General features: G+C 39.6%; 1 pseudogene; it reads left to right on the top strand.

Annotated features, from left to right (window-relative positions):
- Positions 1 to 2,906: 2,906 nt before the first annotated feature.
- Positions 2,907 to 27,153, top strand: LOC113841648 (kinesin-like protein KIF27; annotated as a pseudogene).

The following is a 27,153-nucleotide window of genomic DNA, read 5'->3' as shown; positions in this document are numbered from 1 at the left end:
GCTAATTAGCATGAGAAGCGAGGGAAGGGGGGGATAGGTAAAGAATATGTATAGGCGCTTGTAGAATATTGAGAGATTGATTGTATAAATTCAAGACTGCTTTCCGCCTTGGGTATGCACGATAGGTGGAGAGATCCCCTGTGCATCATCCAGCGCTGCAATAAAGACTATACCACTTAAAGGAATTTCGGCTTTGATCTTTGAATCATATTTGAACACTTTCTTTCTGTGATCAAAAAGCTTCCTTAAACAAAGCCTCAAGCTCAATTACACCAGTGTGTTTTTAATTTTCTACGGCTGGTTATTTCTATAGCAATACAGAATAACACTGCTCATAATTCCTGAGGTGGGGGGAACTATACCAGCCTCTGAAAGGGTGCTAGCAAGCACCTCTAATTAGCTGAAAGCTTTTGAGGTATCAGCCCATTGTTTTTTCAGGGAGGGGGGAATGGGAGCCATACTTTGAAACTGAAGTGCTAGGTGCTTAATAAAATGGGTCTGCCAGAATTGTAGGTGTGGTGCTAAAATATGAAGCCTGGCATGGTGGTAGGCCTTGGTGAATCACTGGATCCATCTTTAGGTGTTGCAGAAGTGGGATAATTTGATCCTGCTGTAATATGAATAGTATTGAAATGTCCTACCAACTGAATTAGCAATGTTAACAACTATCTGCGACTCAACTAGAAAATAACCTGCAATCTCATGTATTTGCAATTCACTTTATAAACTCATTGCCATCCATGATGATGATGATGATGTAGAAACACCGAATTCAGGAATAAGGTTTTGTAAATTGATATCATGTTGTCACTGTAGTATTTCAGTGAATTGGAACAGCAGAATTCCATGGGTAGTACTTGTTAAATGTACTTGTCAGTTGGGCTCTTAATTGCATGCCAACTACGATAAGACAGCAAAGGTATACTTACTGGTGTATTTATATTGGTGTATTTATAGACGAAAGAAGGGAGTTTGCAGCCACTTTATGTACCTGTGTAGAGGTTCAGCTACGTGTAATTGTTTTCAGATTGTATGTGCAAAAAGAAGGATTTGGCAGCATTAGCCACTGCTGCCACTGTACAAATAAAGACTGTTGTGCCGTTGTACTGTTTACATTAACTATAAATACACCACAGTAGAGAGAGACTAGAAATTCCAAGCTTTTACTGAAGAGTCATACTATAGTTCTTTTTTTTTTTTTCTTAAGCCAAGCACAGCAGGGAGTCTGCAGACAAAACTTTGAGTGTTGTCTGCTTTAGAGCAACATCCAGCATCATAAGGTCTTGTGGAACATGACTGAGCACTTTTATCTGGTGCTTTTTCTTGCTGTAAAGATGCACCTGTAATCTTTTCTCTGAGCTTCAAGTTTCAACATATTTCGTGTCCAGCTAGTAAGAGCATGAAGTCTCTCAACTTTAACTAATTTCCTCAGCTGGTTAACTATATAGTTATTTAGCATTAAAATATTTGTCAATGTATGCACACGTGTGCATATGTGCACAGTCTTGTCTGCACAAAAATCCAAATGTATCCTGTTCTGTCATTTAAAGAGTGACAAATATGAATTACTTATGATGTAGATATGATTGACCTGTATTTTCTAGATACATAGTTGTGGTCTGATCAGCTAATCTGAATATCAGCATCAAGTAGATTCACAGCTCAATGGCCGTTTTCTCCTAAGATGACCAGCTTCATTTTCTCTTCTTTTGAGAGAAATGGAGTTGAGTAACTTTGTGTGATGAGAATGCTCTTTTCTGTAAGCTTTTTGTCTCCTGTAAACTTAAGAGTAGAGCATGGTTCTTTCATCTCTGAAAAGTGAAATGACATATTCCTTTTAAATCATTATTTTGGGGAATGGTCTCTGCCATGCTATTGTTGCATGTTGACATACCTGAGTATATATGGAGCACCTATACAATTTTGGACTGGAGAAATTCTGGAGTTAAGTGGTAAAGAGAGCCTGTGGAAACTTCTGCAGAGTCTCATGTTCTTTTGTAACAGTACTTAATAAGGAACAGATTTGTAGGTTATCTAAGCAGATAACTCAAGAACTTGTTTCAAACTCTAAAGATCCCTTTTGAACAGTAATTTCAAGAAGTATGTATTATCTCACTACACCGCTGTCATAATATGTCAGCATATCTAGATGTCTGTTTTCTATGAAATTTGTAATCAGAGATGGATATCATCACTTTCAATACTCTGCTAATTGACCAAACTCTGCATGGAAAAACTGCAGTTGGACAAACATAGATATACCCAGGATCTAGCTTTAATGTTAGGTAAATGATTTGATCTTTAGAATGGTGTCCCAGGGATGTACATGTTGCTTTTAGCTACAGGCAACAACAGAAGGCATAAGTGTTGCTTAGTTCCGTCTCCCCCCAGCGTATCCTCTGTGTCTTGCTGTAAGAACAGGTGAACTTGATGTTTGTGGACGGTACCAGCTGAAATGCTGGGTTCACCTCCCTGTGGAGAAAACTGCTTGCTGAATCTCCAGTGCATTGCAAACAAAATTAAACTTCTTGTAAAAGAAGAGATAAGGCTGCTTACCCCAAACTGGAGCTTGCGTATGTGTATTATCTACTTCATTTTTAAATTGTGTTTGTCAGGCTCTGGGGACGGCATCTGAAATAGTTTTTAAGCACTAAATTATTCTATTCTATTCTATTGTGTCTTTTTCCGCCCAGAACATGAAGACCAGCTTCTTTTAGAGCCACCTTTTTTTTCCACAAAATCTCTCAAGAGCGAATGTATTAGCCTAAAATATGTTTGGTAGATTGTTGTTTTTTTTTGTTGTTTTGTTTTGTTTTGTTTTGTTTTGTTTTATGTAATTCTTCTTTATTTACCTAAGGTAATACAGTGTAGTCAGTTACAATATAAATAAATTATACTGTATCTTTTTGATTTCTCCCTCATTCCCCCAATTCCAGCCCTGTCTTATGCTTTTTGAGCCAAAAAAAAAAAACACTTCTGTGGTTTAATGATATGAATTATTGCTTGTTTGATCAAACAATGTTTTCATTCTACCTTCTGTGCTACTTTCCCAGGAAACTGATAATTAAAAGAAGCCAGCTCAGTAGAATTTCAGACATGGCAATGGAATCTGCTCTAATCAGTTCAGTCCCTACCACTGCATCTCGTTTTGCCTTACTACAACTGGAAAGTGATACTGATTCAGAGCCTGGAAAAGGCAGAAGTGGCCGACGTGCTGGTAAATCTCTAGCTTCAGGGTGTAGATCTATAAATGTGAAGAAAAGAGAGAAAAGAAGAAAAAGGAGAGAACAGCAGCAGAGTGAGGCCAATGATGTAAAGGGATTGTATTTTCAACAGTGAGTAAGGTTGTTGTCTCATCAAGAGTTTTTGCTGTCCCTGAAAAGTCATTGGTTTTGGTTTTCCCTGTGAAAGAAGAACTACTTAATCGCAGATTACATCTTTACATTGTCCTGTCTTATGTTTCTGAGAAGTACTTGCACGCTTTAGGGAACTGAAGCTGGAAATACACCTTTTTGTTTCAGTCATTTCACAGCTTAGCTTTCTAAATGTCTCTTTGTTTATCAAGTCTTTAGGGTGGAGTAAGCTCTGTGCACTTACAAATTGCTAAAGCAGTGTTCCATGTCATGAATGGGACCGACTCGGTCTTATCTGTTGTTTTTCATATACAAATCGGACAGAATCCGTTCTTCTTTTGCTCCTTGAGCTCTGTCGGCATTGTGTCTACAGATGTGTCTGTGTGTGGACGTGTGCCTGGGCACTCCCGGCGGCTGCTGGGCCAGCAGCTGCGAGCAGTTGTGAGCGTGGCTCGCCTACTTGGAGACCGCTTGTGTTTGAGGGAAAACTCAGCCTTTACCGCTGAGCTCCACCGGAGCCGTGAGGAGACGCTCTCCTCCATGACGAGCGCGGCGATGGAAGCCGCATTTCGCACCCCTGCTTTGACCACAAGCAGACGGCCCCCTCCACCCTCCCCAGGACTCGAGGGCGAGCTGTGCGCGTCCCTGGGGGCCGGGGGCTGCCCCCCGGTGTCCCCTCACACCCACCCCTCAACCCCCGCTCCGCCCGCGCCCTCCTGCCGCGGGGGGCCGCTGTGCGCGGCGGGGCGGCGCCGCCGAAGGTTGCGGCCGTTGCCTAGCGAGGCGCTGTCACCAGCAGCGCGGGCGGCGCAGGCGCGGCCCGCCGGCCCCTCAGCCCGCCCGGAGGCTGCCTCCCGCCGCCCGGAGCAGGTTTGGAGCGGGGAGCGACGGGGCCGGGGCTGGGGCTGGGGGGAGCCGCCCCACAGCGCCGCTGAGCCGGCATTTTGCTTGGTGTTTGTTTGAGGAAGTAGGAAATGGGATCTCTCCCCTCCTCCGCCCCTCCCCTCCCGCGACTGGTTTGGGTGTCATTTTGGGAGGGGGGGGCAGGGGGGGGAGTCAGTAAGTTTTCAGTATGTGCTCGTGATTGCTGTGCCCTTTCTGAAATGAGCAGGATTTCAGGCTCTTGCTTCTCTTTCTTGGCTTCCCTCTGCTCGGTTCTGTACAACAAGGCTTTTTGTCAGCTTCCAAAGTTTCTCAGCTCTGAATGGACAAGCCCTCAATGCAAATGGGTGTGAGTGAAATGCCAAAACTCTTCTCTTTGCAACCACAGAAGACTTGTGTTTCAATCTGGTTGCATTTTCATGCAGGCTGAATTTGATGTGCTTAGCTGGTGAGTTCTGCCAGTTGGGTAACAGCAAAAAGGCTGCGTGGGAGTTGAGCAAGAAGGAAGTTCAGCAAACTTTCCTTTGCATGGCAAAGCCTCCTTGACTGAGAATCAGCAAGAGCAGAAGATGTGTTTGGGATCCGGCAGCATTTGATACCCATCGAGGCTTTGGAGTGTTTCTGGTAGACATTTGTAAAGAAATCCTATTCGATGCTTCTTCTTGTGCTTCAGAATTAATAGATGGGGGGCAGTATAAGGAACCATGGTTGCTGAAATATATAACTAATAAAAAATAGTTCCATATGGGCATAAAGAGACGGATTAAAATCAGAGGAATGCTTGGTGTGTAGTAATCACAACTATTTAAAATCATACCCACCATGTAAGCAACACGACAGCTTTCTGTGCTTCTGAAATTCTAAATACTTGGCCCTTGTAAGCAGAAGATGGCTTTCAAGCACGTGTGTGTCTATAGGTATAAATTCAGGATAAAAAGGTTTTGTTTGAATAATTTCTGTTGCCTATGCATCGGTACTGTAGCAGTGAGAAAATAAGGTTCATTGTAAGTCTATGCTTTATCAAGAGTTCATTAACAAGATCTTACAATATTGTTGCTTCATCCGGCAGTATAACATCCAAACAGAAAGTCTGACCACTTTCAGACCAAAGGTTAAGTCTGCTAGCTTAGAAGGTAATAGAAGCAAAATTAGTTTCTGCACTGGTTTAACAGTTGTTAACATATCTGCTTTTTTATCACAGTTCCTTTCCAGGGTGTAATGATGCTTATGTATTCTTTGGGAAACTCTTCAACATTCTGTTTCAGCAGGGAGTTAATTCTTTATTATTTAACTCGGAGAACATTTTTTTTAGGTGCAGAAAATTGCAAATGAGGTGAACAGAGGAATTGTAACAGATCTTCCTGAATACTGAGTGGGGAGCACAGAGATGGAGGCCGGCATGGAGGAGATCCTGGTTAAAGTTGCAGTAAGGGTCAGACCTCTGCTTTCCAAGGAAGTACTTCATGACCACCAAGCATGCGTGAGATTAGTCCCAAATACACAGCGAATAATCATTGGGAAAGACCGTGTCTTCACTTTTGATGTTGTATTTGGCAAAAACTCAACCCAAGAAGAAGTTTATCCAGTTTGCATTAAACCTCTTCTAGTGTCTTTGGCTGAGGGATATAATGCTACAGTATTTGCATACGGACAGACAGGTTCTGGGAAGACTTACACCATTGGAGGTGGTCACATTGGTACGTTGTAAAAAGTCTTTTTTTGTGTGTGTGTGAAGAATGTAGTTCTGCAAATTAAGTATTTAATACATAACAGATGATGCTTGAGAATTTTTAAGAGATAATGAAAAAATGCATAGCAAAAAAAGACATATATATTCCAAAGTTTATGTGATGGTTGTGTTCTAAACACAAATTCTGTGTCCATTAGGCTATCCCAAAAGTATGAGAGAAAAAAAAATTAAAAAGTGCTCTTTCCCATTCTCTATTCTAACAGGCAACTTACCCTACTTTCTGAAACACAGTGCTTTAGAAATTTTGGCTACATTTATCCTACTTAGAAAGTATCTGCTTTAGGTAATTGTATGGAGCAAACTCACTCTTGGACTTTTTTCAGAGTCTGACAAAGAGATTTCATAGATAAATTTCATGGAATAGAATCCTAGAATGGTTTGGGTTGGAAGGGACCTTAAAGATCACCCAGTTGCAACCCCCCGCCACGGGCAAAGATGTCACCCACTAGACCAGGTTGCCCAGGGCCCCATCCAGCCTGGCCTTGAACACCCCCGGGGATGGGGCATCCACTGCTTCTTTGGGCAACCTGTGCCAGTGCCTTGCCACCCTCTGAGTAAAGAATTTCTTCTGAATATCTAATCCAAATCAACCCTCTTTTAGTTGGAAAGCCATTCCTCCTTGTCCTATCATTACACCACCTGCCAAAGAGTCCCTCCAGAGTCCCTCCCCAGCTTTCCTGTAGGCCCCCTTTAGGCACTGGCAGGCTGCTGTGCCTAAAGCCTCTTCTCCAGGCTGCACAACTCCAACTCCCTCAGCCTGTCTTCGTAAGAGAGGTGCTCCATCTCTCTAAGTATCCCTGTGGCCCTCCTGGACTCTCTCAAATACTTCCACGTCCTCGTGCTGGGGGACCCAGAGCTCCAGGTGGGGTCTCACGAGAGCAGAGCAGAGGGGGACAATCACTTCCCTCCCCCTGCTGGCCATGCTGCTTTTGATGCAGCCCAGGATATGGTTGGCTTTCTGGGCTGGAAGCACACATTGCTGGCTCAGGTGGAGATTCTCATCATCCAACACCGCCAGGTCCTTCTCCTCAAGGCTGCTCTCAATCTGTTTTCTGTCCATACTGTAGTTGTGCTTGGAACTGTTCCAGCACAAGTGCAGAACCTTGCATATTGGCCTTGTTGAACTTTATGTGGAATTCAAATTTTGCTTTTTTAAAGGCAGATATCTGAAACTCTACTATTCGACTTACTTGGTATTTCCAAGTCAGTGTTTCTCAAACACCTGAGACTGGAAACTACTATTTTTCTGTATTAGTTCGCAGAAGAATTCTTCAGCTTCTGCATGTATACAATTTTGCTTTCTGACTTTCCCTGAAATCGTGTATCACCAGCTCTGGTTATCTTCCCTTCCGTATCGAGAAGTCACAATTTGTTTGTCTGTTCTGCTGAATAAGAGAGAAGAAGTGGAGTAGCAGGAATTAGAAGACTATCTGGATTTTTCTTGGTCCTTGATTCTGAATTTGAAACCCTGAAAATTATGTATTCGTTCTTTTTGCATAAAGGATTTGAAGTTTTATCATTAATTCATTAGCAAGTTCAAAATATTTTTTTCTTCTAGCGTGATTTTTTACTAATTTAATTTTCTTGTAGTCTCATACCCGCAGAAAGTAGTAAAGTTCTGTATCATTTCCATGCATTTCTGATCAACAGAAAAGCAAATCTTTACATGAAAACTTGGGAAAACTGAGCTCTTCCTATTCCTTATTATATTGAGTGATAAACCTCACAGACTTCTCTTTAGTTTTAGTCTTTGTAATTTGTGTGACAGAATGACTGCAAGTATCTGTGACATCTGTGTTTATATTTTAGCATCATTTTCAGAGGATGAAAAAGGCATAATCCCACGGGCTATTCAGGAGTTATTTCAGCATATTTCTGAAAACCATAACATCAATTTCCGAGTGAAGGTATCTTATATAGAGGTTTACGAGGAAGAACTTTGAGATTTATTGGAGTTGGAGACCTCTGTGAAAGATTTACATATCTGAGAAGATGAAAAGGGAAATACAGGTAGGATTTCAGCTCTAGAACTTTGTGCATTTGATTTCTGTTGTGTGCACAAATTATTGTTTCCACCTCTTGAAAAGAGAGCTTACCGATGACTAATACTAGATGAAGTCACGTTTTCAAAATATCAGTTCAGTTTAGCTGATCTGAAGCAGCCTTCATTTGAGATTCCTATGAACAATATCAATGTTCCTCCAGAAGCAGCATCAGGTGGTAAGGTAGTACTGTTACTGTTTCTGCAAATTCAGCATAGAAACACAATTGTGCATGATTATTCAGTTGAATGAATGCTTTAAGATTAAGCCTTTGCTTCTCACTTCAAAGTTATATTTGTTAAGCTACTTATGCTGTAAATATCTGCTTCCATTCCACTAAGAACTATGTTCTTAACATAGGGTGGGAGTCACTTTTACTACAAACTTTCAAAATTTCTGTCTTTTTTTTTTAACTGACAAAGTAAGCTTTGAGCTAGGTTTGCTCATACTTTTTTTCTAGATAGCACTAGGTTGCAAATTGCATAAGACGATGTGTAAACACCTAAGTGTATTCTGTGTATTCTGTTTACAATACTGTTTCAAATGGTGTGACAAAATACACCCATATATTCTATTTCTGCAGGTTTCAGATGTGCTATACTTCATGCTTTCCACATACTGTTTTATTTTATTTAGCTATGTGCTACGACCTTATAATAATGCAGGCTTGTATGCTTGTGTGATTTGTGTTTATAGATTGACTCTTCATAATTGCAGTAAACTTTTACTGAAAAGTTTAAAATTAATGTAATTATTCTGATTTTCTTTTGGTGTTTGAAGTGATTGTTGGTGCTAAGGAATTCCAAGTAGAATGTGCAGATGAAGTGATGAGCCTGTTGGAAAGTGGCAATGCAGCTCGTCACGCAGGCACAACACAAATGAACGAACACTCTAGTCGATCACATGCCATTTTTACTATCAGTATTTGTCAGAAACAATCTGCAGAGTCTCAAAAAGAATAGTGATCCACAGGATTCATCTTGGAAATCAGTCCAGATGATTGCTTCAAAGTTCCATTTTGTGGATTTGGCAGGATCAGAGAGGGTGACAAAGACTGGAAATACCGGTGAAGGATTCAAAGAATCAATTCAAATCAATAGTGGTTTGTTGGCCTTGGGAAATGTCATCAGTGCGCTTGGAGACCCAAAAAGGAAAAGCGTACATATTCCATACAGGGATGCTAAAATCACTCGCATTCTGAAAGACTCCCTAGGAGGGAACGCCAAGACTGTCATGATAACATGTATAAGTCCATCCTCATCAGACTTTGATGAATCTTTAAATTCGCTCAAATATGCAAACAGAGCCAAAAACATTAGAAATAAACCAGTTGTCAACTACAACCCCGATCAAGACCGGATTGATGAAATGGAACTTGAAATCAGATTGCTCCGAGAAGCTTTGCAGAACCAACAAGTTGGTAATCAGTGTTGACATGACTTAAATCAAGAAAGAACCCGAATCAGTTTGCTAGAAGAACAGCTCACCCAGCTTCAAGCTCAGTGCTTCAGCTACAGAAACTGTTTGGACGAAGCCTTCCCATTCCTTGTTGATTTGAATGATGATGTTAGCTTAAAAAGCAGGAAGCTCTCACCGTGCAGCAAATTGACACTGGAACTGGCACCATGCAAGAGCCCCATCATATCACAATTCTTCAGCTGAGGAGAGAACTAAAGAACTGCCAGGTATTTCATTCTAAGTTGATTGTTTAGGTACCTATGAACAAATCAGGAAAGCTAATGTGTCTGTCTTGTAGGGGGAGGAGATAGAGTTCCAACAAGTTAGAATTTTATAAAATCAACCTATTTTCATTTTTCACACTGAATTCTGGTAAGCCTGTAGATTGTTACCTTGCAATCGCATACACAAATTCTGGCTTTTCTTGGTTCTCATCATCCTAAATTACAGCTCTGTTATTTATTCTTCATTTTTTTTCTCTGGCTTATTGTAAAGCTCTGCTTCCCAGGTTCAAAACAGTGTAAGAGCTGGGTTTAAACTGAAAGATACCCAGGTAAGCATGCCATCCACAGCTCGGAGGAGATGGTTAGGGAGATGCTAAAATAAACAGGGCAATAAAGGCTCTTGAGCAGCTCTTAAGAGTTGTATTTACTTGAAAGATATAGGTTGTACAGAAAAGATACAGTTGTACAGAAGTATCTGTCTTTAGAATGGTAAGGCATAGTGTGTCCATACTTTGCATTTGGCTCCTAAAGGTTTTCTTGAAGGCCAACTACATTTGGAAGTAACCTTCAATCACTATTGGATCACTTACCCAGAAAAACATCTGAAAAAAAATAACATTATAATTTCTTTAATCTTTAGGCTCTTCTTGGAGATGAAAAATGAGGAGGACCATCCTTATTTTTTTGTTTGAGAAGTGTATTATGATTGATGCTGAGATTTTACAGCCACATCTCACAACACACCGAAGAAAGTAATTGGATTTAAATACCCACTTTGTAAGGTAGTGTTGGTTGTGGGTCCATTATTTCCTCTGGGAGAAAGAAACTTGTCAAAACAAAATCAATAGATGAGAAACAGAAGTAAAGAAACGACTGGTGGAAACCACTTTTGAAGGGAGCAGCTGATTCCCCAGAGGGCCATGCTGCCATAGCCACAGGGACCTTGACAGCCTAGAAAGGTGGGCTGACAAGAACCTCATGAAGTTCAGCAAGGGCAAGTTCAGAGTCCTGCACCTGAAGAGGAACAACTGCAGGCACTCGTGCATGCCGGGGGCCACCCCGCTGGAAAGCAGCCCTGCAGAAAAGGAGCTGGGCGTCCTGGTGGCCACCAAGTTGAACATGAGTCAGCCATGTGCCCTTCCTCCTAAGAAGGCTAGTGGTTTTGTTGGCTGCACTAGGCAAAGTGTCACTAACAGGTCAACAGATGTGATCCTTCCGCTCAGTGAGGCCACAGGTGGAGTAGTGTGTCCAGTTGCAGTTGCAAACTCTATTTTGTGGTGCGTTATACACAGCATAGGCAGCCAGTCAAAAGAGGTGATTCTCCCACCATATTTAGCATTGATGTGGCCTCACCTTGAGTATTGTGTGCTCAGGGGCTCCCCAGTTGAAAAAGGATGTGAAGATAATTGAAAGTGTGCAGAGGAAGGCAACAAAGCTGGTAGAAGGGCTGGAAGGCAGGTCCTATGAGGAGAGACTGAGAACACTTGTGTTGTCCAGTCTGAAGAATAGGAGGCCAAGAGGCGACCTCATGGCTCTCAGCAACTTGCTGAGGAGGGAAGGTGCTGGTCTGTGCTGCTGGTAACTGAGGGAAGAATGCATGGGAATGGCACAAAGCTGTGGGGGATGTCCAGTTCACGCTGGACATCAGGGAAAATTTCTGTACCATGAGGATGGTCAGACACTGGCACCGGCTTCCTAGCGAGCTGTTTGGTGCCCCATGCCTGTCAGTATTCAGGAGGCGTTTGGGCACTGCCCGCAATAACATGCTGTAACTTTAGGTTAGTCCTGAAGTGGTCAGCCAGTTGGACTTGATGATATTTGTAGGTCCTTTCCAACTTCTCTACTGCATTCTGCTTGATTCTGTTCAGTTCCGGGCTGCCCCATGCAAGAGATTCAGGGACATCCTGGAAAAAGTGCAGCAGAGGGCCACAAAGATGCTTAAGGGACTGGAGCACCTCTCCAATGAGGAAAGGCTGAGAGAGATGGGACTGTTCAGTTTGGAGAAGAGGAGGCTCAGTGGGGGATTTTAGCAATGTCTTACAAATACCTGAAGGGAAGGTGCAGTGAACGTGCAGCCAGGACAAAAGGCAGTGGGCACAAGAGCTTCTAGGCTAACATCTGGAAGCACTTGTGTACTGTGTAGTGGCCGTGGCTGTGCACTGGAACAAGTTGCCCAAAGAGGTGGAGTCATCCTCTGAGACCATCAAAAGCCACCTGGACATGGTCCTGGGCAACCTGCTCAAGGTGGCCTTGCTTGAGCCAGGGGTTAAACCAGGTGACCTCCAGAGGTCCTTTCCAGCCTCAGCTGTTCTGTGATTCTATGGTGGGAGAATTTGCCATATATACGTCCCAACTTTGCAGTTCCAATCACATCTTTGAACAACAAATAAATATATGTATGTATTTAATTTTCCAACTTCAAGAATAACAATGCCTGCTTTTCCACTGGCTGAATTTTCCTTTTATTATCTAGCAGGCTCTAGCTATGGATGAAGAAGTATTCAGCCAGAAGGATCATGAATTGAAGATATTGCAGAATCAGATAAAGACATTAATACAGGAAAATGAAGAGCAACTGGAATCTTTAAAGAAGGCTGAAGAAACACATAGATTACAGGTATTTTTCCTCTGGCATATATTACATGTATCTATATCGAACCATCCATCCACTATAGGAATGTACTCATGATTTCAAGACAGATCCTTCAGAATTTTTTTGGATGTAAACACCTACCAGTCTTACAAGCACCTTGTTTGAATTAGAGCTGTATTCCCTAATGAGCTGAGATCATCTAGTGGGTGAATCACAGTACTGTGATTCCTGAAGTTTGTGGATCAGCCTAACTGTGCCACAGCCTTCCTGTATGATATTAAGTGATTCATTCACCCTCTCTTTGCTTCCTGCCTTCCTCCAGATCTGTGTTGTTGCTAAGTTGTTTCAGGACGATTCATGATTTAGGACTTGAAAGGCTTTTAAAGCTTGTTTAGAATCTCAAAAAGACCATCAAGTTCCTACATAATGCTTTAATTGAAAGGCTGTGTAGAAACATGCTTTGTTATATCTTTATTCAGTGTGAGAGTAAAGTATTGTTGCCTTTTGACTTTTTAAGACAGAATTTCATCCTAGTATTCTGAGAGTTTACTATTACAAGAAGCTGAGTGACACAGTGGAAACACTGCTTGCCTCCTTCCCTCTCTAGATCTTGTATATGCTAATGAAATTGTAATGGGTAGTAAGTGAATAGCATTTCAAGATCCAGGAGACCATATATAGGATAGTTGATAGATCTGACTTTATAGGATGATAGATCTGACCTTTTTTAAAGGGAACAGCATAAACATGGCTAGTTAGTACTCTTCTCCTTATTCTCCTTATTCTCCTTTTTCTCCTTTTTCTCCTTTTTCCTCTTCTTTGCTGATGGCTTGGGGAGAGTCAATGAATGAAAGGTAAGTACACTGGTCACCATCTTTTCCTTCCCTCTGTAACTTTTTTTCTGTTCTGTCATCTCTGGATAGGCTTTTTTTGTGTGTTTTCCTTTTTTAACCCATACTGCATATTGTCAGCTTATTAGACTGAAACAATCCATGCTTCTAATACACATAGATGCTTATATACGATTATGCTTATAATTGTATCTTATGGAGGATACGAGGCAGATGATATGAACAGAAACAGTTGTACTGTAGGCAAAAGATCGCAGCTCTCACTTTTACTTAAAAACAGAAAAATCAGTATAATAATTAAATCAAATGCTTGTGTCAAATGGCTTAAAGTTGTATGCACAGGAAAGTGTCGTTTCAATGATACATGATAGAATAAGAACTGTAAAAGTAGCATGTAAATGTTTGTACCCATGTATTTATGTAACAGGTTATGCACTATGGGGTTGTATGTACAAGGGCATAAGGGACAGAGTCTTATAGGGATTAAAAAAAAAAAAAGTTGCAAGGTGGAGTTGCCCATTACTACTTCCACAATCATAAAATGTATGGTATTGACATATATATTCTTTTTGCTATGACACAGAAATATTATGTATTGTATTCCAACAAAATGTCAATTTGTGGGGCATTGTCTATGTATGGGGAAAGGACTTGCAGTCTAAGAAGATGAGAAAAAAAGAATAAATAAAAAATATATGATTCAAAGTAGGAGAATGCATACTTTAGTTAACTATCTCTAGCTGTTATTCAAATTTCCTGTTGGTAGGCAAGATTTTCGATGTATTCTGAAAGGAACAGAGAAGACTGAAAATTGTATGGTCTTGGCCTTATGGATAAATCAGTTCAGTGAAGATACGTAATTTTGAACAATGCACAGAGATTGCTGTAGGAAAGGCAAGTAAGTTCTTCAAACTAGCATTACTGACAAATTTGAGGCTGGGTAGAAAAGAAAGTAACGGTTGATACAGGGGATCCTGGGGTCACGTCCAATTTTATGAATGTTAATTAATAAAAATAATCTTTCAAGTTGGACCACTCCAAGAGGAAGAGGAAGCCTACATGTATGTACATTTCATTCTTTAAACTCAGACCATGTGCTTCATTTGAACATTTTTCTTGAATTACCGTTTTATTTATCCATGAACACACAAATAAGGCAAGCAAGGGCTGATAAATATGTCATCTACTTCTCACTAGATGTCTAAATCTAGCTGACATAATTTATATAGGACAGGTCCTTTAGAGACAAAAATGTCTCAAAAAAATGATTGGAGTTTGGGGAGAGGTAAGATTCTACCTGTCATGCCAGAGAATTTTCAGTTTGTTGCAGAATTTGCCTGTGCACTGCAGAAGAATTTAGAGTTGGTGAATGATATACAAGAAGACTGACCTTCATAATGAATTTAGAAAGGTATGATGCAAACCTGATGATCAGCAACCGTTTTTGTTTTTGTTTTTTTCATATGAGAATGAAAAAATGGTGGAACAGCAAATCCTTATTGATCAGCTAAAAGAAAAAATACAGAAGTTTATGGTTGTGAAAACTTGGGACTTCTCAAGTGCTTGTGGAGATGGGCCTGCTGTTACGGCATCTGCAAGAAGGCCATACAGTGTCCCACTCACAAAGAGTCTGCTACACTCCCTTTACCCATCTTCAGGGACAGAGACACGAAAGGTAAGGTCTACCTAAGCATTACATTTTTTTTAACAGTTATCGTTCAATAATTCTATTGGGCGTGACAAATTATGGTGACCTATTGTCAGCTGCTGTTTGGCTTTGAAGCATTTTAGCATTGAAGACTGAAAAAGTACTTTCGAATGTCTTGCGACACACGCTATGTCCCAATTGTCCAAAATCTATGGGCTTACATTTTGAATCCCAGAATGGCTGGAGTTTGAAGGGACCTTTAAAAATCATCTAGTCCAACTCTGCCATGGACAGAGACACCTTTCACTAGATCAGGTTGCTCAAAGCCCCATACAAATTGACTTAAAACACAGAATTTATCACAGTCATAAAGCTGTAGTCTTTAGTGATCTTTTTGTGCAATGTTTAACAGTTCAGATAGGAAGCATTCCCAAAATGAATGATTATTCTGTACTGAAAAACTGAACATTTTGGGTAATAAGTTGGTAACAGTACCTTCTTTTGCACTTGGGACAAGTGTTCTAAGCAGAACCTTCTCTTGCAAAACCTTCTGGTACACAGGTACTCAGAAATATTATTTAAACACCTGCAATTTTGCATACAAGGTCAGGTAGTGAAAGACTTTTAAACTGAAATACTATTGGAATATCAATAAAGAATTACTGAACTATTCCAAGTGTTTTTTGGGCGCTTTTTGGCAGGTGTATACCAGTCCCCCTGCTTTTTCCCTGGCTCGGATGATGGCAGGATTCCGTGCTCGTAGCCAGATTATACTGAGCTACATAGAAGATCGAGATGAAGTCCTTCACTGCCACCTCTCTGATCAGAGTGATGAAGAGAAAGAAAATACAGACAGTCAAAAGTAATTTCATTTTTTTTTCTTATTACTTAATTAAGTAATTTTTTCTTTAATTTTTGTTACAGATAAATATATAGCAAATATAATATTACTGCCTAATCCTACTGTAATGTGAGGCCATTTGTGATACTACTTAAAATAAATTTGCAGGACCAACTAGGCATATTATGAAACTAGTTTAAAAACCACATTTTTTGATGCGATAAAGATTGCATGATCTTTGTTTTGGGGACATCATCCAACAAGATCAAGCAAGGGAAGAAGAAGGTGCAAATGCTTATGTAAGCTTTCTCAGTTTGGCACTCTTCTTTTTAATATCATGTACTTTATATAAAGTTAAAAGAAAAAAAAAATCCCTTTGTGTTTAGAATGTATCATGTTTTCCATTCTTTCTTAGGCGTTCAATAAACCAAAGATGGACACGAAAACAGGCTTCTCTGTGCTTTCCCTTTGAGCAAAGTGACATGAAACGTCAAGTTGACAAGTCCAGCTTATGTGACAAATCTGTGCCACAGACTGATACAGCCACAGGTAAAATGGAAGTCATGAGAGTAAATTGTATTAGATATAATATTAGAATATGCAATAATATCTTTATCACATGTAATTATTTTTCTCATCAAAATGTCTTTATTTGCTACAAATACTTTTTTCATGATAGCTCAACATAAATTTATTTTTAAATTATTTTCCTTTTCCTTTTCTGAAATTGACATCAGTGACCTTAATGTTTAAGTACTACTTACTAGCGAGAAAGCACTTGACATACAAGTCTAGTACTAGTTCAAGAAAAGGAAACATGCTATTGTTTCATCAGAGATGCACTGAAAATGCTTAAAAAATATATTTTTTTCTCTCTCAGGTTAGCATTCATTAGCATTCTTGAAATGCTAATGCATGCTGTCATTTCCATATTTAGACGACTCTTTGCAATACTCTCTCCGTTTGGCTCTTTCACTTCATTTGTAAGAATTCTATACATACTATATTTCAGATCACTGTCTTTTGGCTAAAGAGTGTATTCCTTTTATTCCTTTTTTATTCCTTTTTTTTTTTTGGTCTCCACATTGTTTTGTTTTCTTTCAAGGTGAAGAAATCGACTGCCTCCAGAAAAGTCATGTTTTTAACATGCAGAAGTTAAAGAATTCAGAGTTGAGACTCACTGAGGCCAAGCAAAAAATGAGAGAACTTGCACTTAACATCAAAATGAAAGAAGAACTTATTAAGGAATTAGTAAGAACAGGTAAGTGACTGAAAAATTGAAATGAAGACATTCAGAAATAAGCAAGAAAAAAGACACAAAACTTCTGAAGACCTGCATATTTTAGTTTTTGGGTAATTTTCTTCTGCGGGAATACTTCTGGTAACTTACAGTTTCCTAACTTCTATGAATTACTTGCTATGAGTGCATTGAAGGCTGCAAATTTTTATTGTGTCCTACTCAGCTGTGATCTGCAGATTTGTTTGTTAAATATTTTTTTGTGTTTTGTGGCTTATTGTGTTTATCCACCTATAGTGTAATTTTTCACGTATGCTTAGTGCAACTGATCTCTTCATGGACATGTGTTTGTGACCCAGTGTCTGGGATAGGAGAGAAGATACGACACTGTGCTGGCTGCTTGCATTGCCATCATAGCAGTAGAGAAGCAGGAGTCAGAAGTAGATGAGGGAAAAGGTCAGTGTCCCTGTTAGCCTATATCATTACACACCTGTCCTGATATATATATGCTTGCCAGAAACTTATCATTGTGATGACCCTAAAGATCTGTGCTTAGTTGTTTCAATCACACTCTTCTAGTGTGTACATATTCTCCTGAGGCAGTCTTTTGGCATTGAGAAACATTGTGCGCCCCCAGTAACAGTACTTACGGAATCCCAAACAGAGCAAATCAGATTGCCCGAACAGGGCAAATCAGTAGAAACACAATCGAGAGTTTTTTGCTGATTACCAAGTTGAAAGCTGAGAAATATGTAGCATATTCTTCTGGGGAAAAACAAACAAACAAACAGACAAAAACAAAACAACAACAACAACAACAACAAAAACATAATAATACAGGCAAGCTATTTTGTCAAGGACTGCAGTAGGCAGAAAATTTTCACTTGATGTGGCACGCAGGTGTTACTTTCTTTGGTGACATCAGATGGTTTATGAAGAGTTCAGATTTAAGATTCCTTCGTTCATCTATATTTCAGTGTTATAAGGGAGCTGTTTGTTTAGGTTTGGAAAATGTCTCAGAAATTTTTGGTTTAATCAGGATGAAGTAAGTAACGATTCAATTACAGGTTTAAGTGATACATTGCAAATTATTATCTTGCTGTTTTAAAACTATTTGGATATGATGTCTTTAAGGTAAGGATGCAGAGTCTGTAAGCAGGCAATATTCTTTGAAGATAACTAAACTGGAGCAAGAATCCGAGCAGGCCAAAATGGAACTGGCCGAAACTCAAAAACAGCTTCAGGAGCTGGAGAATAAGGAGCTGAGAGAGCTTCCTGAGAAAGCCAAGCTGCAAAGAGAGTTCTGAAAGAAGATGGATGCAGCTAAGCTGAAAGTGCAGGTATTTCCAATATGACCATTAGGATTTGCAAATTCCTGTCTCAGCATCACCTTTGAAATCCGTACACTCTGCTTGTGAAACTCCCACCAGCTTCACACAATTGAAGCTAGTTGGATTGAAGTAGCCAATGAGAACCTTCACACAGTTATACCCACTACTATTTAACAACTAAGTAGTTAGATAGTTCTGTCTTTGATGATTTTACGAAGGCTCAGAGACCTTAGAGATAATGTGTGATTGTTGTGGCAAAATGTAGCAAGTCTTGCTCACTGTCCTAACTCAGTGAAATAGAGAATTAACCTGAGTCAGGTTTTAGTTTTAAGTTTTCCTGTTGTTAAGCTGAAATTTTCCATGAACATTCAGGTCTTACAGAAGAAGCAGCAAGACACTAAGAAACTGGCTTCTCTATCTAACCAAAGTGAAAAACGAGCAATAGAACTTGAGCAGAACATGGCTCAGATGAAGCATCAGCAGACCCTGCTAGAGAAAAGACTGCATGAGGAGAGTGAAAAAAAGAAGCAGCTAGAAGCAGAGCTTCAGCGGGACCAGCTACAAATTAAAGTAGGATTCTTTCTGTTTCCTTACGACAAAGAATAAGATCAACCAGTTTGACCTTTGTTTTCCCAAAGGCAATGTACTATACTACCAGATTTTGTTCTTTTAAGTAATTGCTTACTTGACACTGAAGAAATTGTGTATAAGTATTTTCACAGAAATCTTCATTCTTCCTTTCTCTTCAGCTATGTTTTTAAATGTTATTATGTGATGTCTAGCCCTGAGTTGCAATTTTGCATGTAAATTAGTTCAATATTTCTGATTTCATGATTGTGTAGATTCTGTCATTAAATGTGTTTGAAAAACACACTGATTGAGGCAGAAAGAAAGTTTTGTTTGTTTTTGTTTAGAGGAACTTCAGCTTAAGATGGAACAGCAACAGAAGATTCTTAAACTTAAAGACAGAGAGATTGCTGCATTTAAAAAGAAGAAAAATAACTCGGTGGGGACTTTACAGAAATCAGAGGTAGCTAATCTATTCCAAATCTGTGTGGACACTGAAAAGAAAGGTGTCTTTATTCACCCCTTGTCATCTTTGTAAAGCGTTTGGAAGAAGAGTATTCCATCCTCCCTCCCCTGTTTTTTTTTTAAATTGTTATTTTTTTGTTGTAGCAAAAACTGAGACAAGTTAAGAAGCTCTTTAACTGGTTTTGAATGAACGAAAGGAGAGGGCTGTAATGTCTTTGTTTTTTCTATGACTTGTCAAAGGTAGTAATTCAGATAGCTGGAAATTCAACGAATTTGGTTGTCTGGTAGGCTTGAAGGTGATTCTGATGAGCTCTGTTATAAATGTTGCACGGTTTGTTTGTTTATTTCTTTTCCCATCTGACAAATATGACAGACGGCTATGGTTTTGGTTGTTCATGACAGTGTTAGAATAGTAGGTTTCCTGTGCAACAGTGCTACCTGCATGATTTCAGAACTAGACATTGGAACATGAGAGTTTCATGAGTTAACCAAAGTCTTTAGAGGTGAAAATCAATTTAAAAAACGAAATAAAAGCAACTTCTTAGCCATACCAGCAATATGCCCACTGATAAACCATTGCTTCAGAAGAGACTTATAATAGACTCTGCTAGCAGGATCAGAACTCCCATTTTTTCTTTCTTTCAGCATCGCAGTTTCTCATCACGATGTGTTTTTCCACAAATCTTGGTCTTGGGCAAGAATCATGCAATGAGGATGGGCTAGCTGATTTCTTGTGGTACCTTTCAAACTTAGTTGTTGTCATTCTATATATGACATCTATTTCTATAACTGTTTTTAGGAAAATAATACATTTCCTTAAAAGCATCTGATAAAATTGTTTGCATAAGATGTAGTAATATAACATTGCTGAGCCTCTCCTTAAGTCAGTCCTATTTCTGTATTATCCTGAATCAGGATTCTGTTGAACACTTAATGTTAAGAATTGAAATGTTGATTTCTCACGTTTTATCAGTTACTCTAAAAGAGGAAAAACATAGTCATAAAATTCTGACCCAAATAGTCCTCGTTAATGCTCTCTGGATCTCTGTTTAAATTGTAGAAGTTAGAAGAGCAAAAGAAATGGCTGGATGAAGAAATTGAAAGAATTCTTCAACAGCACCAACAGTTAGCGGAACTAGAAGAAGATTTAAAGAAAAGAGAAGCCATTGTAGCTAAAAAAGAAGCATTATTGCAAGAGAAGAGCCTCCTAGAAATCAAGAAACTGAGATCTAGCCAGGTGATTCAAGAAAAAAAAAAAAAAGAAAGAAAGAAAGAAACTTAACACAATTGTAGAACTGCCTGAAAAGACTATGGGAGGAGGGCAGCCGGATAACAGAAGAGGTTTAAGCCATGCGACTTGTATCTCTAGCGCTGCCATTACATTATTGTGTGGCTTGATCAAATGAACATTTTAAACATGAGTAATAGAATGTAATAACCTTTATTTACATGATATCCCTGAAATTCTAACAACAAAACAAAATCTGACTTCCAAAGTTCTGTTATTGCAGCACATTAAATAACGATATCTAAAAAATTGCTCAATGCCTGCAAAGTAGAGAACATGGCAGAGAAACATTCTGTATTATTTACTTTGGCTACTGAGAAACAGAAATTGAAATGTCATTGTCACCGTAATGACTAACTCATGTAAGATATGTAGAAAACTGCACATTGCTTTTCTTTGTTTTCTTTCATCTTTTGATTAAATAGTAAATTTTATGGTAGCTGTCTACTTAGCCTAAATGGCGTCCCTTTACAAGAAGTAGACAGGTCTTCCACATTAGGATGCGACAGTCTCATGTACATGTTTATGGGGATGGAGTTTTATACTTACGGTTTCTTTCATTCTTCCTCTTATTTCTTTCTCTCTCTCTCTCTCTCTCTTTTTTTTTTTTTTTTTTTTTTTTTAAAGGCTTTAAACAAAGATAGTATGAAATTGTCTACTCGCTTAAGTATGCTGGACCAGGAATTGTGTGATAAAGGTATGCAGCTTCAGGACAGCACTACTGAAGATAAGACAGACATTCTGGAAAAAATTCAGGTTCTTCAGAAGGAAAGGGATCAGCTACTCAGAAGAAGAAATAGTGTGGATGAGAAACTGAAAGAGGGTAACTGAAAAGTGTTGTCAGCTGAAGTAAGTAACTATCTCTGAGATACATCAAAGTTTTAGGCAATGTTGTATAATAAAGTATTCCAATCATGACCTAAAATGTCTCCCAGTATTAGACAGTAGAGAATCAAGGAACTGAGGTTGTGTGTTTTTGTTAACAGCCAACATGAAAATACTGCTATAATGGCACTACTTCCATAACAGTGAACAACATATACTTTCAGAGGGACTTACTTACTTTAGCTAGAGTCCGGACAAATGTCGCTGGCCTAACAATTCTATAATTAGAAATAATGAAACAGGATGTCCATCAATTTATCTTAGGCAGCTATTTTCCTATCAGGACATAAAACAAGGTGAAGTACTCTAATAGTGATGTCCCTTGATTTTTTTTTTCATAGGCTTTTGTGAAAGACCAAACCTCACCTGAAGGCCTCCATATAGTTACAATGAAGATAAGCCATATTGTGGATGTTACACACTTGAATTGATCAGTATAATTAAGTTGAAGATTGAATAAATTGATGTCAAATACACAGTTTTGTTTTAGGTCTTGAGAAGCAGCAGTTGGGGCCTATTACTGAGCTGATAGCATGCCAGAAAGAATCCTATTTGCTTCACTCCACAGAATCTTCTGCAATACTTCAGGGCGTGAATTTCTGCCACCTTCCTGCACAGATAATGGTCACCAAACTGCTTACAGATCTGATTGGTTCATTAATCGCTAATTAGAAAACTAGTTCAACTGAAAAAGTAATAGAAGTCATCAAATTGTGGGGAGGGGAAAATGGAGGAAGAATAGAATGTAGGCTTTTGTGGTGATGAACCATTTGTTTGAACTCTGGTCTGTGGAAGGGATATCAAGACATTTCCTGCTTGCTCCAAGCAGGTTCTAGATTTGTACTCTTCCTCTTATTTTTCCCATTCCATTCTCTGTACTACTACTAGTTAGTCTTGCTCTTAAATTGAGATTCACCTTTGAGAATGAAGTTAATGTCTTATGCACACAAAGGTTTGTTTTGTACTTTTTTTACAATCTCACTCCTGTGTTTCTGTGTAGGAAGAACATGTCCTTTTGCAGCTGGAAGAAGGAATTGAAGCCCTGGAGGCTGCTATTAATTACAAGAATGAAAGTATTCAGAGTCGCCAGTACTTGCTTAGATCCTCTTCACAGATCCTTTCACAGAGTGAGGATAATGGAATAGGAAAACTAGTTTCCTTGTCTGCTGATGAGCTCAGAGCTATCCTCTTCAAATACTTTAACAAGGTTTGCTTTGGCTAATGATCAATATTTTATCCTATTACCTGTTATTGCGCTAAATAGTTAAAGGAAATAGTGTCAAGAAGTAAAGTCAATTTAATCCACTTTCCTTGAAAGCCTGCTTAGGTTACTCACATCTGTTGTTAATTTGGATATTTTGCATCTTGACATCAACATAAAAAAGGATGCTTTTCTATTACTTGTTTGTATCTTGTTTTGGTGTCATTAGCTTAAAAGGTGTTGCAACTCTGGAAATTTCCTTGCTCCTTTCCACTGCTTTATGCTGCTAACTTCTCAAGTAGCAACATATTTAAACAGTGGTGTCGTATTGAAATTCTTCCCACCTGCAGTCTTTATCAACCTCAGGATAGTATTTCTTTTTTCCAAATCCATTATAAAATCTTTCTGCAAACAAGCGCTTACCACCATATACTGAAGAATCGTAATGACACCTGGAAACATAAAAAAGAAATGCATTAGGACTTGGTGTCTCTCTTTGCCCATGGGTGAACCTTGGGTGATTTTGTGAACAAGTTGTCTGTGGTACACAAATTGGCAGTTTTCCAGAAACAGGAAAAAAACTCTTGCATCAGTTTAAGTTCTGCACAGGGCATTAAAAAATCCACTAGTCCATGTGATCAAAATCTACAGAGCTCAATTCTGAAGTGTGAACTCGTGTCAGCAGGCAAATCTGTTTCCAGTATAAGCTTACAGCTTATACAGACAATTGCTTTTGTATCCATTCATCTATTAAGCAGAACTGTAAAAGCATTTGTTGAAATGGTTTGATAGAAGTGTATTAGATTGTCTTAGATTGTTGGCCTGCGAGAGTCTGAACGTAAATTACAACTGCAGACTGAAGAACAGGAGATGAAGGTCATAGACCAGGAAAATATAATACGTGAATTGGAATCTGCACTTGAGCACATCAAATTGCAGTGTGACAGGCAGCTGACGCTACAACACAGAGAACATGAGAAAAAACTACAGTTGATACTGCATCATTTCAAGGGTGCTTGTTTGTTTTCCAAGGGGAATTGTACAGCAGATATTATCTTTAGTCACTGTTGAGAAATACTGTGTTTCATATGAAAGAAAAAAGAAGATATGAGGTAGAAAGATAACATTTTGGCTGTTACTAATTCTGATGTCGTGTAGGATGCTGATGAACAGACACAAGGTGCTTGTATAAAAGAAAAAAGCTGACCATTTGTAAAAAACGGTCAGAATTGTCACATTTTTATATTCAATTTGTTGACATTGGAAAGGTGAAAGATAGCAATCCCCTTGATCTTTATCCTCTAAATGCTCCTATTAAAATGGAGAATTGGGGTTGGCATGGGCTTTTTGCTCCTCTGTCATACTAGTTTAAATGTACACCCTGAAAGCAGAGTGTCAGCAAAATACAGGACATTCTCTAGCTGGGCATCTTGATTTTGGCACAGAGAAGTGAAGTGAAGATTTGATTCTCATACTAGTTTTACTTGCCCTAGAACAAGATGGTGAAGGTATTGCAGAAACCTTGAAAGAGTATGAAGTAAAAGTCCAGCAACTGGAAAAAGACTTCTTTTACTCTAGAGAAAACCAGCAGAGAGCTGAAGAAGAAATTGAAGGGCTTTTTTGGAGAGTCACCCCATCAACTAATGGCACCTACTAAATGTAAGTACATGATCTTAAAATGCTTTTGTGTTTGTCAGTAGATCATTTGAGGGGTAGCAAACAGACAGAAATATATCAGATAGACATAAAACTCATATTTTTACTGAACTAACTCTTATCCAGGAAGGTACTACATCTCCCCTCACTTGCAAAGGAGAGACAACATCAGTTTGTAATAGAGGCAGTGGTATAACACTGTTCTAAATTCGTGTTTGGTTTTCTGTGGATTCGAGCATAATTTCAGAAGCTACAGTCTCACACTGTTGTGGTTGAGAAAACGGTATTTTATGATCTGAAAGACTCTGAATGGCATTATAATTAACAAATGTGTAATATGCTATGCTTTTAGATGCCAGTATTTTAAACAATCAACTTGATTTTGCTGCCAGCACTTGATTTCATAGAAGTTATTTCTTGGAAGATTGTCAATGAGGAGGTCCATACTTCCAGTTAACTAAAATCATTCTTTATTAAGGTTAAAAGACCTAGATATTTGTAGTAAGAAGACAAACTTCCTAATGTGATCTATGCTTTGACCAAAAAAAAAAAAAAAAAAAAAAAGGACCAACAAACAACTATGAAAAGATTTTGAATGAAGTAGTTCTAGTGTAGGAGCAAAAATGGTTTAATCATTGTCATTATCTTGGTTGTCTTACACCTCACACTGCCACCACCACCACTTCACATGCACAGTGCAGCCTTCTTGGCCCCGTGTTTCGTCTTAAGGCTCAGCGTGACTCATTCTTCCTCTTAACTGATGGTTCTATTTCGTCACACTTGAGGTAGTGCCATGTCTTTGTAACACGTAGATGCTGGTCACATATGCATCTGTTGCTACCAGAGTGAATTGAGGTTTAGCTCTCCAGGCAGGATAATAAGCCTAGAGGTTCATTACTCGAAAGTATGCTGTGGCGGTGTGAACATGAATATTGCACAGGTTGGACTGTAAATGAGCATGGGGAAGATTATTCTGTGTCTAATACACAAAGAAGCATGTAGTCCAGGACATGTTTTGCTGTGAGGAAACATCCATCGCAGCCAAACTGTAGCGAAATGTAGAAGGGTGAATGTCCCTGTGAATTTCTAACTTTTCCAAATCCGTATGTTTGTAACGTTTGTAAGAAGCGCTCAGTATTTTTGTATAATTACCTTTAGTTATCTCTCCTCTGAATATATTTTGGGGCATAATACAATGTAATAAAAAAGTGATGAGCTTTAAAAATAACAAAAATCCCTGTGTACATTAAAGTCACATTCAAAGACTATGTTTTGTGTGTTCTGCTACTGAAATTGCAGACTACTTTTGAAAATACGAAGAATTTCATATTTTACTGTCATGGTTCAGTTGTTTTAAGATTGCCTAAATTGCAAGTTAGAATGGTGAAGCTTGTATTACAAGCACAGAGCCAGCGGAAAGTAAATCCCTCTGATATTTTTGTAGGTGATAAACTTTTTAACAGAAAAAAGTGAGATTACTGTAATTTTTTACCACTTTCATACTACAAGTTACTCATGCTGTAAAAGCATACCAACTTACTAATGTTTCTTGATATAACTTTTAGCTGTGTATTTCCTGATAAAAATTTAATTTTAGGTAACAGTGCTGGTGACAGGGCATCCAGTCAAGATGAATCACAAGCTGCTTCTGAGGAATTCAAGCTAACACATAACCTGGAAACCAACTGTCAAGCAGGAAAAGTAAAGGAAGCAGACAGAACAAATATTCTAAGGTCACGGCAGAATTCATACAAGCTTGGAGAAGATATATCAGAATTTGGATGCAACAAAGAGCGTTTGTCAAGCACTAGTGATGACAAAATAGGAAGAGATGAAGCTCAGCCTTCAAAATCTCATCCTCAGCTACCTTCTGTCACCCACAGAAGAGAGACCATAACACAATTTCAAGGAGTAACCTCTGTAAAATTATCTCACAGAGAGCTACGTCGTATCCCTCCCTCAGAATTATCTTTGAGACGCTCAAGCCTTGGTGCAGGTGTCAGTTTTATTGCTCCAGACTCCATCGAAATGGACAAAAAGTCTAGTATCACCAAGACATAGTTACTCTTCATTGAATTTTAATAGCTGTTGGTACTGAAGGTACTGTGTTAGATTTCTTTGTTGATGGTGTAGTGGGTTTACATGGCAAAGCTTTGGTAGCAGGGGGCCATAGGGGTGGTTTCTGTGAGAAAGATCTAGAAGCTGCCCCATGTCTGGGAAGGGCCCCATTGTTTTCCAGAGCTGAGCCAATAAGCGATGTTGTCTTGCGCCTCTGTGAGAGCATATTTAAGACAGGGAAAAAAACGCTGTGCCACACAGCAGCTGGGAGAATGAAGGGAGTGAGGAACAGCCTTGCAGGTGCCAAGGTCGGTGTAGAAAGAGGGGGAGAGGTGCTCCAGGTGCAAGTCCCCTGCAGCCTGTGGTGAGGCCCATGGTGAAGCAGGATGTCCCCCTGCAGCCCATGGAGTACCACGGTGGAGCAGGGTTCCACGCTGCAGCCCGTGGAGGAGACCACGGTGGAGCAGGTGGCCCTGCACCAACGGAGGCTGCCGCCTGTGGAAGACCCCTGCCGGAGCAGATTCCGGGCTGGACCTGTAGCCCGTGGAGAGGAGCCCATGCAGGAGCAGGTGACCTGGCAGGAGCTGCTGCCCGTGGGGGAGCCAGGTTGGAGCAGTTTTCTCCTGAGGGATGGAGCCCGTGGTACGGACCCATATCTGGAGCAGCTCTGGAAGAGCTGCTGCCTGTGGGAAGCCCACGCCGGATCAGTTCGTCAAGGACTGCATCCCGTGGGAGGGACCCCACAGCACAGGGGACGAGAGTGACCGAGAAGGAGCGGCAGAGAAGAAGCGTTGTAGACTGACCATAACCCCCATTCCCCCGT

Source organism: Anas platyrhynchos, chromosome 22 (genome assembly GCF_047663525.1).
Source record: "Anas platyrhynchos isolate ZD024472 breed Pekin duck chromosome 22, IASCAAS_PekinDuck_T2T, whole genome shotgun sequence".
Lineage (NCBI taxonomy): Eukaryota > Metazoa > Chordata > Aves > Anseriformes > Anatidae > Anas > Anas platyrhynchos.
This window is presented reverse-complemented; position numbering and strand designations above follow the sequence as displayed.